The 16,661-nt window shown below is 35.0% G+C and overlaps 1 protein-coding gene across 1 annotated transcript in view; it reads right to left on the reverse strand.

Annotated features, from left to right (window-relative positions):
• Positions 1-16,661, reverse strand: part of GALNT13 (polypeptide N-acetylgalactosaminyltransferase 13) — a 417,763-nt gene that overhangs the window by 277,891 nt on the left and 123,211 nt on the right. The window lies entirely within an intron of this gene.

Raw genomic sequence — 16,661 nt, forward strand, 5'->3', positions numbered from 1 at the left:
TTAAGATATATCGACCTAATTTTTATAAAACACGGGTAGCATTCATATAGTAGAAACTATATAAACCAAGAATCTTGTTAACCAGTTCAGCAGCAAGTATCCATTATAAATTCATAATTAGCTTACTATAGAAAGAATGTCCAGGAAAGTACAAGGAAGTTAATATTAAAATTATTTTTTAATGTGCTCTAACTTATTACAATAAAAAGTGACATTTATAGTTAAAATATTACTTTTGGACTATCACTGATTGGCACTCTAAAAATAGCAAGCTATCAATAGTGTTTAAGCTAAATCCCTCCTATAACAAAAATGGAAAGGTGTACACAGAGGCAGCCTATTTGCACGGGGTATGGCACTCCTTAAGCTGCTCTCCACGCTCACCAGATGGCTCTGCCCCTTCAGTCTTTGGGTCAAAAATATGGCCCTTCTCCCTTCCTACTATCCACAGAAACATCAAGGCTGTTATTCTTCATGACATTTAACACCCATTTTTCAGGACTCCCCAGCACTAACAGTCTCCTTCTGATACTCAAGCCCGTCACTGTCACCCCTGGTCCCCAGCGTTCCTTCTCTCTTCTTCACTTCAGCGGGGCCTCAGCTAGAACGGGGGCGACTGCTGCAGAAAGGGAAATGGCATCGGGATGCGGTTACCCCACGAGCGGACACAAAGGCACTGCTTGATTATCCGAGGCACAAATCATTACAAAAAAGGAGAGCACCAAACAGAGGTATCCACGGGTCAGAGAGCAGAGGAGAGAAGGAAGATGTCTTTCTCAGCTTTCAAGTTCTCCTTCAAAGCCGCTTCCTCAAGGAAGCCTGTTCTTTCTCCAGCTCAGGCAGCTGAACAACAATGGCACTTAATTCTTGAACCAACCATTAGACATTTATTATTTGTTTCCTTTGGGAGAAGGCATTGTTTGTTACACTTCACAATATTCATCATAATATAACTGCATATAAGGCATGCTTAAAACAGAAGTGTCCCTGCTACTTCAGAAAGTGAGAGTATTAGAGAATTTTAGACACCATTATGGTCAACAACCTTAATTAAGAGGCGAGGAAACAGAGGTACAAAGAAGTTAATGGAATTAACAAATTCAAAGTTCATGAAATGAAAATGCAGATTGTTTTTAGCAAGTCTGTGGGAAATTTTTATTTTCTTTTTTGAAACATTTTGATATAACAAATTTGTAAGATGGGCAAGATTTCTTTTTAATATCACACAGAAATCTCAACTGCTCTAAAATATAAAGTAGAGGGAAGTTTTTGCTTTGAAGGTGCACAGCATCAGACCAAATGTCAGTTCAGCTGTATCTTTGTTTTATGACCTTAGGTAAGTTATTTTACCTCAGCTTCATTGTATACAAGATGAAAATAAAGTTCATGTAGGTTATATTATTTTAAGAAACAAAGGAGATAATTCTATAAATAAACATACATCATAAAACATACATCACCAATTCCTTTTTTACCCAGGGAATCTATTTGGATAGGGAATAGTTAACTGGTTTCAAGATTTTAACCAGATCTAGGTATTAATAACCTAAGCTATTTTTGAAGAAATCTGTCATATTTATGAAATGTTTAAAGAATCTTTTGTTTGTATGGACATGAAATTATTTGAATTAGAGCCTAGAGACTAAGAAAACCCAAGGCTCAAGCACAATGCTTTATTGTGGTTCAACCACAAGTGTCCATTAAAGGTTGAGGCTACTTTATACTGTTAAACACCAGACATATTATCAAAGCATAAATAAGATAAATCAACAGTCGTTTGACAATGGTCTACCTTCAAAGCAAACTACATTTGGATCTCTAATAACATTCATATCTATGGGAAATTAGTCATATGGGAAAAATCTTGCAGTATGGGGTAAAGGGGTATATATTGGCCGTGGAATATCAGTAAAATGTATTTCAGGGTATGTTCAGGGTCTTCTATACCTGAGTTTTGGATGGGAGTATCTTTGGAATGAAATACTTGATCTATCATAGTCAATTTTTCTACTGTCACTCACTTGTAGCAAGAACTAAAAAAAAAACCCTAATGATAGTACGACATAAAGGGAAATGATGGGCAGTGATGTGGATTTTCTGGTGAGAAGACACAGGACACTTCTTACTTAGAAGTGCTGTAAGTCATTATATAAAGGTGAGTCTTAGACAGAGGTACTCATGAAATACAGAGCAGAAGGTAGAAGGCTAAAAAAAATGCCTACTTCTGTCTCAAGAAGACAGGTCTGTATGCTAATATTGAGGTGGTTTCAAATGTGGAAGGGATATAGAAGGAAAATAAAAGTGAAAAAGTCTAGGGAAGGGTGCTAGGATGGAGATCAGTATCCAGAAATAAAAAAGAGATTTAGACAGAGGATAAGTCTGCAACCTTTATAACTTCTTTGTGGAATTTACTTTAAAATCAACTGAATTACAGGTGTTCCCCAGGGATATCTAGACAGGGAAGACATGAAACTCTGTCTGTAAATATAGAAGAATCCTGCATGCACAGCAACACAAAATATAATACTACATGTTTCAATGTGAGCAAAGAGCCAGGTGACTTATACAAGAGGCCAAGAAAAACATCAAAAACTAAACTTTCTTTCAAATCCAACATTTTCTGCCCTTTATCCCAGACAGTAAATGTGACACCCTGGTTAGGCATCCTGAACACTAGTCTATGAGTTTACCCAAAGAACTGCAAAATGTCTACACTGAAATGATGAGTGATGCTTTAGCTAGCATAGGGTCCCAACTCATGGGGGGAAATAGCTGAAGTCATCATGCTTTAATAACATCATTTGAATAGCCAAAGGATTAGGGAGAAGGTAAATATACAGGTGCCTCGAGTATGGAAGGGTGCTTTGAGCTCTTTATATCCTGAAATTTGACCAATGTTAATATGTCAGGAGATTCTAAAGAAGGTTTAAAGTTAGAAATCACGTAAAGGCTCTTTCCCTTGCCACCTCCTTGGAGGGAAATAAGGTCTTAAAAGACCCTTAAGAGAAAACATTCTAAACCTTTCTTCCATTGATTGCTGGGTCTATTATTTAATCATATTTACAGGTTGATATCCTCACTCATGCGTATTTTAACCTTTATTTATTGCTACTTAACTCTCTGTTTTCTTAATTTTTTCATTAAATGCTAAGTACCGAACTTTGAATACCCATAGTTTCTTTGTCAGCTAAAAATAATGGTCAGTTATTCGGTCAGTTAAAAATAATGTTCTCTGAAAAGAGTAGCTAGTTCAAGTTATTATTCAAACAATTGGCATAGAAATGAAAGTGCTTTATGCTTATTTCCCATGTCATCATAAATATGTAATCACAATTCATTGTCTTTATCAGGGTAAATGTCAACAAAATGAAAAAGACAAAGAATATCTTAGTATTATTATGAAAAAAACATTTGACCTCATTGGACCCTGTGATGGGGACTCTGAGATCCACAGACAATAATCTGAGAATTACTGACTTCATCATATTCAAGTCCTGCAGTCATACAAATGTTTGCATATCCTTAGTTCTCTGAGGTAGGTTGGAAATTAACTGTGTTTTATTCTTTTAGAAGAAATTTCTCCTGCCTTCATCCAATTCTTCATTTTCCCAAATACCAGTGAATAATTTTCCAAAAAATAAAACAGTAGCAGGTTGTAATCTCACCATTCAACTTTACCTAATGCTGAAGTTGCTGTCCCACCCCGACCTGCTGTGAGGTTTCCCAAGGGTAGACAGGCGGGTGGGTGGCCTCAGCCCCGTTTCTTATGGCCAGGCAACAACGATCTACTGATTCTGCAAGACACTCCAGGGCCTCTTGGGTGAAGCGTGGGAAACAGGGAACATTAAACAAGGGAGGACAGGCGTGAGATCTGTAAGTCTGCTCACAGTCCCGAGCTGGAGGGCTAGCCTGTGGGTTTTGAGCCAAGTCTTGAATACATGGTAATGAAAAGGAAAAGGTGGCAGTTGGCTCCAGTCTGACAGTAAACAGAAAGCTATATGCTAACACTTTTCATCATAGACATGAAGAGCAGTTTCATAAGAAGTCTGGTGTTCAAACAAGAGGCTATCTATATATGTATGTAGATGAGGTCAAGCTGACTCTTGCTATTCCCAGTAGCTACTTTCTGTAAAGTTGCAGTGAACACTGGATTGACAAATAACTATTACTCTTCTGGGAAATATAGGGTTAGGTTCTTGCAAAGCCTCTGGTCACATTTTTTTGTCATCCAAAATGCTATTTGTGTCACATACCTTGGTTTGCCGAAATGCTTTCTAAAATAAGCCAGTCTCTTCAGCCTTGAAAATCTGCTCTTCCACATAACCCTTTTCCTGTACAACATTCACCAGGTATTTTAAATGTTTTCCTACAGTCCCCTAACTGCAGAGGCCGTCTCCCCTGCAAGTTTAACATTTTCTTGCTGTATCGCCCTTAGAAATGAGCCTGTCAGCCAGCAGAGCCAAGACGGGTTTAGCATATTCCTGACTCTGGGTGACATCACGATAAATTTCTTTGGCCATCAACATCATAATAATGCTGTTCACTATGCTTTTTATTGGTTGTCATCTCAGGAACCCACAAGTTTAGCCACTTTCCCATCTTTTCCAGAGCTTCATCTTGCACTACAGATATTAGTTTACCACTTTACAGAGCAGCCTTATGTACAAACCAACCAATTTCTTCTTTCTTTTCTGCATGTTCCATACTGTTGATTCATTAACATTGAACTCAGGGCAGCAGCACTGTAACTCATGCTGGAACAAAGCTTATCTAACACACGGATTTTCTCCATTAGGCACATCACAGCCTCTTGCCCTTAGGAACACTTCACAGCACTTCAGCACTATGCTTGAGGTCATTTTCAGCAGTAAAAGCACCAATAAAAAATACAAAAATGCAAAGAACCTGGCACTAAGTAGACTGCTACCAAATCACTTGTGTACAGCAGACAGCTGAAGCAAGAAGGCGGAACGTTACCTTGTTCTCTCCCGGCTGGGAACATGGCATTGGGTAAAGAACTTGTTTTGCTGCTCTGTGCATATGCAAGAATGACTATAAAAGTGCCACAGTATTGATTCTGGGGTAACAGCTATATTTTAGTGAGTAAGTAAACTCACAAATACAGAATCTGTGGAAAATAAGATTGACTGTATTTATAAAGAAGATAAAGTTCAAAGGAATTTGGAATTATAGAAATGATACAATCAAGAAAAGATGAAACTGCAAATGTATTTTTTTCTGTCCGTAATAAAAGTGATGATCTATAAATTCATAACCTTTAGGGGTATATGACACTGTTAGGACTAAAGCAGCTTTTTACATATGTTGCAAAAATTAAAAATCCAGAAATTCTGTACAATTTTCATTATCAGCTATTCATCCAAATGGCATTAATTCCCAATACAGGTCCAGTGAAAGAAAATTAATTTGTTATTTCAGTTTTTAATATTAAATGAAATATTAGTAGGAAATATGTTTTGAATTAATAAAGAAAAAGTGCCAACTTGCAACAAAAAAGTCATATATCAGAAAACATTTCTGAAGCACTCAGTTTTATTTTTTAAACTCATTTTTTGAAAATTAGCATTTCCTTGACTATGATTGATTCCAGAAGTTTTAGAAAAAGGCAACCCAATATAGAAATACAATTTACAAAAAAGTATACCTCATTATAATCCATTTTTAAATCATCCATAAGTATTTTAAGATCCCCTTATTAATAGCTAAATGCTACAACTTTTATCTCAAACTGGAATCTTTCTTTGTCACAATATGAAAGAGAAAAGGTAGTAGATTTTTTTTTTCTTTATTTGGTGACTCTTAACAATTTTCCTTTGTTTCTTTTTCTAAGTCCCCTTATATTCTTCATTAAAAGACACCAGCCCTAAATTACTCCATCCATATTACTCCTTCCTATGTCTGGTTTTGATGCTACTTTAAATCAATCTTCTTGGGTCAACTATCCTGCATTTGGTTATCAATATGTTAACCTATATGATAGTATCACGTCTCAGAAATTTCAGACATCATCTTATGAGGCATCCCTTACATATTCATACAGAATCAACATGAGAGTTAACACTCTTCCATTTCTTCTTTACTCTATTTCAACACCAAGTACAGAACCCTGCTTTGTGATTGACTCAATAAATAAAGAAGTATAAATCCTTGCATGTCAGCTCAGTTTGAATCCCCTTAAGTTTAAATCTAGGATCACATATCAAGCACATGTAGGAACAGCCCTCATTTATTCCCCTCGAGCCCTCAATGGGGAAAGTTCCAGAATCCTAAACTCTGGGTCAGTCATGTTGCTGGTCCTAAGTATGCATTTTAATAAAATTTTCTCACTAATGAATTTTATGTTAAGTGTCACTGATTCTTCATCAACTATTCAATATTCAATATGTACCTTGAATTGTGTGAGTGACCTCGAATACAAAATGAATGATACTGTATATTTCTGTCAATTGCCGTTTTCAAGTTAGTTTTTATATATGGAAAGAAGTAATCATCATTTTCATTAAAAGATCATCCTTTCCCCAATGTATAAGAGTTGGTCTACTTTTCTACTGTATAGTCTATCCTGCTGGCTGACTTGTCGATCGTTGCACTAATACCATACTCTGTTAACTTCTCTCACTTTACAATCAGTCCTCAAATCTGGTAGCCTGTGTTCTTCTTAAAGATTATTCTCGCCAAGCTATGTCCTTTTGATTTTTATATAAATATTAGAAGTATCTAATTAATGTCCACCAAAATGAAAAAGTGTTTGGATATAGATTAGAACAGTAATAAATCTATAGATTATAGTCTCTATTTATTTAACACTTCACTAAATTCTGTAAGCAATGTTTTAAGGCTTTCAGTCTCACACATCTATTAAATTCATTCTGGGGTATTTCATGTTTCTATCTTATTATGAATAGTATTTTTAAAATTTCATTTTGCCATTGTTTGTTACTGGTCTATAAAAGTACAAGTGATGTTTGTGTATCTCCAGTTGACCATTTAGAACTTTTATTCTTTTTGTAGGTAGGTATGTGATTCTATTTGGAATTATTTACCTTCAGGATGAAGAACTTTTTTAGTATTTCTTGTAGTGAAAACTGCTATAGAAATTCAGTTTTGTTACAAAAGTATTTTTTGTACAAATCTTTGCAGAATATTTTTGTTGAGTATAGAATTCTATGTTGACATTTTTTTTTTCTTTCGTGGTTTTTATTGGTTTGTTTTTTTACCTCAATGGGGAAAAGTCAGTTGTCAGTCTCATTGTTGATATTGTAAAGGTAATGTATAATTTTTACTCTGGCTATTTTTAAGATTTTTTTAAATCTCTGACTCCAAATATTTTGCTCTGCTGTGTGTGGATGGTATTTTCTATATATTCACACTGCCTAGGGATTGATAAACTTTTTAAATCTATAGACTGAGGTATTTCATCAGATTTCAAAATGTCTCTGGCATTATTTTTCTATTATTGCATCTTTCCCATTCTGTATTTCTCTTCACTTTCTGAAATTTTAATCATTTGTATTTTATTCTCTCTTGACTGCATAATAAATCTCTTATTTTTTTTCTTTAACAAGTCTTGTGCTGCAGTTTTATGCTTCCCATTGGCTTGACTTGAGTTGGCTAATTTTGTCTTCTGCTGTGTCTAGATTTAAGTTAGTACTCACCAGATGAATTTTTAATTTCACATGCTGTATTTTCTAGTTCTAAAATGTCCATTTCATTTTTTATATATTTTTAAATATTTGTGCTGAAATTCTCCATATTGTCATTAATTTTTCCCATTCTTCATTTACTTTAACATATTTATAATAAACACTCCTGGGTCTTTGTTCGGAGCACCTGTGGTTCTGGTTCTATTGCTTGCCTTTTCTCCTATTGGTAATATTTTCTTGCTTCTTAGCTTCTATAGTATGTTTTAATTTTACTAGTAGTTTATATAGATGCTACAAATAACTTTAAAGTTTCTATAATAATTCTCCAAGTGGGTTGCATTTACTCTGTTAGGTAGTAGATTAAGGAGCTGAGCTGGCACTGAGTTGAAACTTTACATATACTCAGCCCACTCTTTATTTTTAATTGCCTAAGGATGAGATCCATTTTATGGTTATTTACTCTTTTTCCTCTAGTGGGACTTAAACCGCAGCACCATATTAAGAAGGGAAATTCCATTCTGACTTTCCTAACTAATAACCTAATCTCCTTTATCATCCTAGAACTCAGCACATGTTGTATGGGGCAGGGGATATGAGCTGCCGCCCACTTAGTGTTCTCCTAATTTCCAGTCTGTCACACCATGAAGCTATCGAAAGCTCCTCGGATATCTCATTCCTCCCTAGACTCCTTCTGTCTAACCCAAATTCTCTGTGTCCAGACTTGACAAGTTCTTCCCATAGGGGAGAGAGAGAGCAAGTCAATACACATAGGAAAGAAGAGTTCTTCTCTATTTGAAACTTTATACTACTTCTCTTTGTTTTCACAGCTCTCTGATGTCCTCTAAAAATATGCCATTTGTAATGTATCTGCTATTTCCCCCCCAACTTCTTTCAGTAGGAACAATGGCATACAGCAGCCATCTACTTTATTCTACCCAATAGTGGAAATTTATCAGAAAATGTATCTTTTTCGCCCGGCCCATGTGGTTCAGTGGTTGAGTGATGACCTATGAACCTGGAGGTCACAGTTCAATTTCCAGCCAGAGCACATGCCCGGGTCGCAGGCTCGATCCCCAGTATCGGGCGTGGAGAAGGCAGCCGACCAATGACTCTCTCTCATCATTGATGTTTCTGTCTCTCTCTCCCTCTCCTGTCCTCTCACTGAAATCAATAAAAACTTTTTTTTAAATATATTTTTTAAACGTATCTTTTTTTTTTCATGGTGGGAAAATCCTACCTAAACTTGGTTCAGTTTCTGTTAGTCATTAAAGTTAGACATTACTGACCTTTAAATAAATTATAATGATGTATTCAAAGAAGTGGTTAATTACAGAAAATTTTATCAAACTGGTACAATGACTAAATTGTCCTGTCGTTTTAGTAAAACAGTCAATATATCAACTGTTTATAGCATTTTTCAGTGTTATTTATGGTTAATTATATCACTACTAAGTGGAAGATTAGCTTTGTGTCACAAATATCTGAATGGCAATAGAATATTGAACTTCTAAAAAGGGATGCCTTTTTTCTATTGAGAAATTTTATACATTGTTCTTTTATATAATATATATTACTGAAAAAAACTTTGTTATTGAAACCAGATCTCTCATTTCATAATCAGTATTTATAAGAATAAAACTTAGTGTGATTATTTAAACAAAATAACTCTGAACTAAATTTTTGGAAGCTTGCTGCTGTTGTTGGTATTGTTTAAAATAAAGATAAAGGAAAACCACTGGTTTTGGAGAACAGTGGTTGCCAGCTGAATGAATCCCCCTACCCTTCCAAATAAATCATAAAGTCAACAGTAACTGCAAATAAATCCAAAGATAATCCATGATTGCAGCATCACTAGGAGATAGAAAATACCATGACCTTAAAAAAAGAGAAAAAGAAAATGCCAGCAGAGTTTCTAGCAATCACCTGATGCTGCAAGTGGGAGAGTATGGAAAATGGAAGAGAAAAGGCTTTCCATGAAGAAGAAGTGGGAACAGAGGACACAGATGAAATACAGACCAAATCACTCCCCAAAAGACAAATAGCAGCACTAAATTCCAAAATAATAAATACAGATCATCACACTGGCTACAGAGAAGGTGCTTGATAGTGTGTAGAATCAGACATGGAAGACTTGGAGAAGCATTGCTTCCTGGAGGTAATGAGGTAGTGAAGGAAAATTAGGAAATAAGGGACAAAAATGATGTTTACTGCAGGAAAAAAGGTAACAATACATACCAACTCTTCCCTGTCCGTATTTACAACTATAATCAAATGAAACATTACAAAAATACAAGAATACCTCACTCCACATTTTCAATCGACCCAGAACAATAAACTCTGGCACTATCTAGCAAAACTATTCAATTGTAAAGACAAAGTCCCCAGGCACTTCAGATTTAGAGATGAAAATGCAAGAGAATTAAAATGTCATCAGACTTCTCTAAACACACACACACGAATAACAAAATAAGGCACAAGTAGAGTGGAAGTCAAAGACCCAGGCCCGACTGGCTGGCCATGCTCTTGGAATAGAATAATATAAAATTTATTAAGAGAGAAAGAGATACAGACTATATGGTAAAGCAAACAGAGTAAAATCTTTACAAAGGATAAACCTGGTTTAAGGATATATGTGTGTTCTTTGTAGTATTTTTATTTTAGCAACTTTTCTATAAGTTTGAAAATATTTTCTAATAAAAATTCAAAAATACATTTAAACTAAGAGAAAGAAATTGTTTGCAAAAGGTTATTGCCTTGGGAGCACAATGAATGGTGTTGGCTCATAACATTTGATATCGATGTGGCTCTCCATATAAACCAATTCCTTTCTTACAAAATATAATTTCATGTTGGCTGTATTTCTCTATTTGTTCCTCCAACTCTACTCTCTGTATCTCTACAATTTGCTGTGTTCCCCTGAAGACTGACCTTGGACGGCATTGAGTGGCTCCCCTTTCTAAGGTGCTCCCCTGTGTTTAGCCAATGAGAATGCAAGCAGGATCAGCACGGGTGAGACAAATATGGTCAAGCTTGTTTTCTTCCAGGGTTTGTTCCTTTACCAAAGTGGACTGATTCTTTTGAATGGCCGGCTCATACTGATACAACTGTAATTCAAACCACAGCTCTACCTATGGGTACTACAAAACTGCTCCTTCCCTTTGCTTAGGGGGTGCAACAGCAAACTTGGTCTTGTGAACCTACTCCCCAAGTTTCACTAGCCCTTGTTAGTTTCAACCCAACACCTTTGTAAATATCTCCTTTACTAAGCCTTCCCCAGTCATTCTTTTTTTCTTTCTTTTTTTTGACATTCAATGACTTTATTGTAGTTTCAGGTGTAGAGCATAGTGCTTAGACATTTATATAATTTATGAAGTGATCCCCTAATATTTAATAATACTTTTTAAAACAATTTGAACCATGTGACTATCACCTACTAAAACACTTTTTAAAAAGTGGTGATAAGAACTGTCACCAGGAAAACAGCAAACCCTGAATCCAGTTTCAGTTACTGTTTAGAAATACATTTTCTCTCTTTTTTTTAAATTTATCTTTATTGTTGAAAGTATTACAGATGTCCAGTTTTTTGCCCCCCATTGATCCCCTCCGAGCCCCAGTCTTTCTTTTTGACTGTGCTATCTCTTTATTGCAGGGATATTGTCTGGTACATGATGCTAATGAGAAAAACAAAGCATGGGAAATGTAATGTATTTAAATCCAGAAAATATTTTGAAAACTGTATACTACAAAAAATACAACTATTAGTAAAAACAGCAAAATACTGTGAAAAATTAATCATTTTGATATATCTACATGGGCCATTTCACTGATGAAAAATAGATGAAACCAATTTAATTGTGTTAAGAAAGCATCACTTTCTTTTTTTTAAAGACATCTATAAAGTAGCTTAAGATAATAGTGCATATACAAATTGATAGAAATTTTACATTTATATATAGATACCAAAAGCAATGCCTTGAGAACAAAATGAAGCCTCTGTTATTTCTGATCACGCCTTTATACTGTAAATTAGAATCACTTAACTTTTATCTCTCTCCTTGCAGCCATGGTCAAGGCCCCTGAAGACCAATGAAGGGTAAGAAATGTCAAAAAAAAGTAACTTAAATATAAAACCATGGCTACTTTCCCTAATTTTTCTCTATCTTCCCTCCACTTTTCTCAAATTATTCTGTTCATATTCTATAACCAAATCCACTTTAATTCTATCACTGAATATTACTTTCAGCAGGTTAGGTAAAAGCGGGTAGTGTGTTTTTTTATTCAGGTTATGGCAGTTGGTCAGTCTGAAAGCCTTGGAGTCATCCTTGAATCTTATCTTTGCCTCACACCTCAGAAACTATTGGTTCTTAATGAGTAGTCAGATTTTATAGAAACTCTTCCACTGCTCTGTGCTACTCTGAACAACCTTCTCCTCTCACCTAGATTATTAGAATACCTTTCTAATTGTTAGTATTGCTTCTATCTGGCTTCTACCAAGTCTCTTCTTAACACAGTGGCCAGAATAATCCCTTTAAAAGTAATACAGACTATGTCACACTTCTCAAAATTCTATAATGGTTCCTCTTTCCATTCTAAATTAGATCCAAAGTCTATAATTACTTTAAAGGTCCTATGTGATCTTGCTCTCATTACCTCTCTAAACTCATTGCCTATTAATTTCCAACTATATTCTCTCTTCTTTAGCCAAATTGGCCCCGCAGCTGCTCCTCACTCAGAAGACATGATGCCACCTTTACACTAGCAGTTCTCACTGTCTGGAATGCTCAACTCCCAAATATTCACAAGACAAACTTTATATATTTATTCAGGTGTCACCATTGCAATGAGGCCTACCCAAAACTTCTACTTAACATTTGTAACATGTCCTTCATCCCACCACTTCCTATCTCTGTCTTTTCCAATTTTTCTTTGTTCCACAAGAGTCATTGCCTTATAACATTCTATATCATTTATGTAATACATTTATTATTTATGGCCTTCTGCGGCTCAAATGCAATGACTGGCACTAAACATGTGTTCAATAAATATTTGTTGAATGAATTAATAAAATAGTACATTCAGCAAATATGTATTGAGTTCCTCCAAAGTTGTTAAGAACTCTAGCCCGGCCGGGCTTGGCTCAGGGGTTGAGCGTTGACCTGGGATCCAGGCGATCAGGGTTCGATTCCCGGTCAGGGCACATGCCCAGGTTGCGGGCTCGATCAATGACTCTCTCATCATTGATGTTTCTATCTCTCTCTCTCCCTCTCCTTTCCTCTCTCTGAAATCAATAAAGATATATTTTTTTAAAAAATTAAGAACTCTAAAAGTTTTTTTTTCTAGTAAATATTTATTCTGTAGGTTATCCACAATGTCTAAATGATATTGAAATCATAATATGATACAATTAAAGAAAAAAGAAAAAAATTCTAATTTCTGAGTAAATCTTACTCAAACATTTCTGTACATGTATTTCAAACATATACAAACGTAAAGATTTCTCGTCATTGTTTCCTCTTGTCTCTGCCCTCTACTCCCATCTCAGCTCCAAAGCAGGATTATGTACTCTTACTTCTCCTTGCTCCACTATAGCACTTAATATATTCGATTGGATTTACCTGTTAATGTGCCTCCATTTCACAATCGATTATGGCATTTTCCAGGGCAATGTCTATTGTGTGCACCTTAGTTTCCCAGCACTTAAATATTTAATGAATAAAAAGAAGAAAAAGGGGAATAAGAAAGTGCACAGAACCTCCCTGTATAATTTTTTGCAACCTGTCAATGTATAATTATCTCAAAATTTAAGAAAAATATTGTTTCCGTCCTTTTTTTTTCTTCAGTTTTACATAAAAAAGGCTATCTGTAGAAATTCTTGAATCATGTAAATTCAACCCAAGACTAAAATGAATTAATTCATATCATTCCTCTATTTTTTTTAATGTGAGCATGTTACTACAGGTAATTGACTATTCTAAAATGCCATATAAATATGTCAATGCATGTATTGTTTTGATACTCTTCATCACCCTTAGAGCATTGTGAAAAATTTATTATTAGAGTTTTTAACAAATTCAGGGGAACTTCAATCTTAGTTCCTTAAGCAAAGACATTTATGAGTTTAACCAAAATTTGGGCAGTTCTTATTGTCAGTATCAGCTAGAGGTTTGATTTCAAATTTCCATTTATTTAATGATGGCTCTACCAACTTTTAGTAAGAAGAAACACTGAAAATTAATTCAAGTTCAAAACCCAAAAACTCAAGGTTTTTTTAAATACTACAAAAAGTACTTGATGTATGAATCTGAATCTATCAGGACAGTTAAATTGATCAGCTAATGTATTAACTACATTCTAGGATAGGCTGATCAATATTTTGCCTTAGATTAAAAATGTAGGGATGCTAAGATATTTCTTTGATGAATAATAGAAACCTAGCTGCCCAGTAATACTTAAATTATTATGGGTGAATAAAATATATTGTCCACTTTTCCTTGTAGAAGCTAAAGGGCATATTTGGGGAATGTCAAACTGAACAGTTATACTGACTTTTGGCCAACATGTTTTATAATTATTTTTTATCCAGAAAAACACTCAGTGTTTCTTTCTTTTCAAGTTGGCAATATAAAAAGATGCAAAGCTCTATGAAATAGAACAACATCAGCTTAACACATTTTTTCTTACCTAAGATTTTACCTATATTGGAGATCAGTAATTCTAGCATGAAGAAAAGCCTATTGAAGAATTATAACTACAAAGATAAAACTTCTTATTGATTTATTTAATAATAAAATTTAGATTTCAGTTAATCTCCTTTTCAACAGGCAATTTTTGACTCAGTGGACAGATACATTATGCATTAAAGTTGGAGAATGACCATTGGATCACACCCTACGGCCTTTGTTCTGGTTAGGTCGTAGGCCTCAAAAGCCCTACTTGGAAATGCAATATTCCTAATGACAATGAGTCTGAAACTGGAAGTTTAACAAGAATATGTTTCTGAACATGGACACTAGATTGCCTTTGTGCTGTCTCTAAAGTTAGCTTCTAATTTTTAAAAATCAACCCCCCTCTCTACTCAGACTATTCTAATTACATCGAACAGCATCCTTCCTCTTATCCACACAGCCTTTTTCTCTAAAATTGCTCCTCTAGGATACTTCCTCCAATTAGTCACTCTCGTTCTTATAGCTGAAAGTCAGTGCCATCTTGCAATTATGTGCCTATCTCTAACTGTTTTGATAATGATTACATATTTGTTTCGTCGTTGAAAATGTACACATGTTGCAGAGGATAGGATATGTTTAAATTGCTATGAAGACTGCAGTAAGATAATAAATGCTAGATGATTAAGGACTGATCAAACTCCCATTAAAAAAAGCAGTGTATTTACTTCAGTCTGTATACAATTGTAATTCATGAACAATGTGCGTTCAAGTTTTAAAAAAAGAAAAAAGCTACATGTTGGAAAAGTGGCTCAAGAGAAAGGACTCCTGCTGTGGATAAGCCCATCAAAGATATTATCCTGCCTTCTCACAGGGAGAACTGCTGCTTCAAAGTGACAGCTGTACCTACATACGCAAAGTAGCAAAATAAAGCATTATCCGACACAATGCCTACTTACGAGGAAAATCATATCAGTAGAGAAACAATTATATGGGATTTAGTGAACCAGAGAGCCTAGATCCTTGATCAAACCTCTACTTATCTTTGCCTTAAGAGAATAATTTGACATACATATGGAAAGGAATTCTTTTACTTTTAACAGAATTATGTCACACATCATATTTTGTCAGTTTAATTAGACATTGAACATGTCATGCAGCCCACTGAAATCACAGGGAACAATTCACAGCCAATTGTATTCTGTCAGATCCACTCCCTGATTATTAAATGTTCCTGTTCCAAGTCCCCTACCCAAATAAATAAATAAAGGCCATTTTAAGATGGGCTCATAATTTCTAATTTTATATTATATATTATATATTATAATTATATATTTTATTATGGATATAGCTTTCATTTCATAAAGCTTCCTGTGAAGAAACTTCTACCAATAACTTTGTTGTCACAACTTATTGGGGTTTTCTTTCCTTTGGCATAGAAGTTGCTCTGCGGGCTTCTGGCACGCATCCTTTAGGGGACATCATAAACGGGACAGTAAGGCACCCACACTCCTGCCTGGCAGGGACGGAATCAGAAATAAAGGGGGAAATCAATTTTGTGAGTATTTGTGCACAAAAAGATAATTTCTAAAACATTACGTATATGCCTGCACGTGTTTTATACCTGAATTTTTAAAAGTTGAAAGAAGCATATTTTTTTTCCTATTTAACATAGATTTCTTATGTAAAATGCAAAATACAGGGTCGGGGAAAAGTAGATATACAGCTGTGAGTATGCAAAATGCAGAATTTATTCTTTAATTATTATTTTCAATACAAACAACTGTAAAACTGCTTTTGCCAAACCCTGGGTGTCATGAGTAAATCTCTTAAATACAAAAATAGGTCATCAGCCCTGGCCAGGCGACTCACAAAAAAGGTTTCCCGTTCAATTCTGAGGCCACATGCCTAGGTTGCGGGTTGGATCCTTGGTCAGGGCACTTAAGAGAAGCAGCTGATAGATGTTTCTCTCTCACATTGATGTTTCTATCTCTCTCTCTCTTCCTTCCTCTTATTCTAAAAAAATCAATTAACATGTCCTCGAGTGAGGCTTAATAAAAAAAGAATAAATCCTCAATTAACAGTAACTTCTACAGTGAAGTTGATGTTCCTTTTATCACTCTTCCATCTTTGTTCCTCATACGGATAACAGCAGAAGCAGAGAATGTCACTTAGAACATGAAAATAAAAATGGATTACTTGAAATTCACAACACCCTTTTTCAGAAAGCATCCGGGAAAAAATTAAGAAAAAAGTAGCACACAAAATATCCTGGGAGGAAGAAAAAAAAAGAAAAGAAAAAACAAGATAAGGAAACCAAGAAAAAGAACTGAAC

This window comes from Miniopterus schreibersii (assembly GCF_964146895.1).
Source record: "Miniopterus schreibersii genome assembly, chromosome: 7".
In the NCBI taxonomy this organism is placed as follows: Eukaryota; Metazoa; Chordata; class Mammalia; order Chiroptera; family Miniopteridae; genus Miniopterus; species Miniopterus schreibersii.